Source organism: Cynara cardunculus (genome assembly GCF_001531365.2).
Source record: "Cynara cardunculus var. scolymus isolate 2C chromosome LG 1, CcrdV1, whole genome shotgun sequence".
Taxonomy (NCBI): domain Eukaryota; kingdom Viridiplantae; phylum Streptophyta; class Magnoliopsida; order Asterales; family Asteraceae; genus Cynara; species Cynara cardunculus.
In genome coordinates, this window is record NC_037528.1 from 18903066 (window position 1) to 18904726 (window position 1661).

A 1661-nucleotide genomic window follows, 5' to 3' on the forward strand; every position below is an offset into this window, starting at 1 on the left:
ACGGGGCTGGTGCGGCGGCAATGGGGGAGAGGGAGGCGATGGTGTGCGAGAGGAGAGGGAGAAGACGTGGGGGAGTTCTTATGTTTTAAACAATAAGGATCTATTTAACATGTTTTAAAAAGTCTAAAGAATTATTTAATAAATTCTAGAATGTTCAAGGATTTATTTGTTCCAAAAAATTATTCAAGGACTTACTCGTTCCAAACAGTAAAGTCCATTGGGTTTTTTTGAACTTTATTAATGTCGASGTATTTTTTCAAATTTTTATGATATATTTCCAAATTTATTTTTATTTAAAAGTAAAAACCTTATATTTATCGAAACTACATAAACCGTATTACATCAATAGAGACAAAAAATAAAACGAAATATTAAAATGAAGATGTATTTCGCTGCATTGCGCGAATACCCTTCTAGTTTTTATTTATAAGTTTTTAACAACATTTTGTTTATTGAATGATACTTTATATATACACTTTATTAAGCTACATGAGAGGCTAAAAAATTATATCTAGACTTTAGAAGTATCGAATACATTTTAGAAATGCATAAATCATACATAGTTTAATACTCAACTGATCATATATGTAAGTTAATGATRCTATTATTTCATGGTTCTATGTTATAATAAAATATATGGTGTGTCAATTGAAATTTTATTCAAATAAGATGAACATTGCCTATGGTTATCCATGTTCAATCATTAAGGTGGCATGATTTGGTATCAGAGCAAAGTCATAGTCATCTAAACTTGAGGAATTTGAGGAGTTGGAATCGATTAGATCTAAAGAAATTGGAATCGTTAATTTCGTTGACAAAATTCAATTTGTGCATTTGGTTYGTTTTTGAGTTTTCGTATTGAATTTCAATTCCAAAAATTGAAAATTTTAAATTCCTTGGGTTTTAGTAAGGAACTACGGCTCCTTTCATCTCATATTTTGAGAAAGACCATTATGCCATTATATCTACTCTAATATATTCCATCCCACAAACGTTATCATCCCTCCCMCCGGTCACCATTGTTGTCTCCACAACACCATCGTCACCGCCACCATACCACCGYTGTCATCATTGTCATTGTTGCCCCCCACAATCACCACCATCATTGTTTTTGGGCCACCACTGTCGCATCTTCGCCACCACCACATTCAYCGTCGTTGCTTATACTACCATTACCATTATTGTCGCCACAGCCGCATCACCACTGGCATCATCTTTATGCTTTAATAAGTTTAGAAATAGTCATTATGGTATGCGTTTGTTTTGAAAATTATATCTAATACCAAATTCTAATGTTGGATGTCTCAAACCAAACTTTGRTGCTTGTTTGAGGCCATTAAAGGTTTTGCATAAATGAAAATCATGATCATGTATGGACGGACCCAAAGGGGTGCCATAGATGGCATGTGCTACAATTTCTTTCCTTTGGTGTAGTATAAAGTGTGCTACCGTATCAATTTRTTGTGTGTCATCATTTATATTTTGAAACTATAATAAGAATATAAGTTTCCCTTGGTAAAGTTGGTAATTGGTTTRCAAGACTTTTCTTCCACCTGAAAAAACGAGTTTGAATCCCTTTAGTACTATTTTCTTAGTTTTTACCTTTTAGTTTTAGATTTATTATGTTTTTAAAAAAAATGCAATAAAATACTTGAACATAT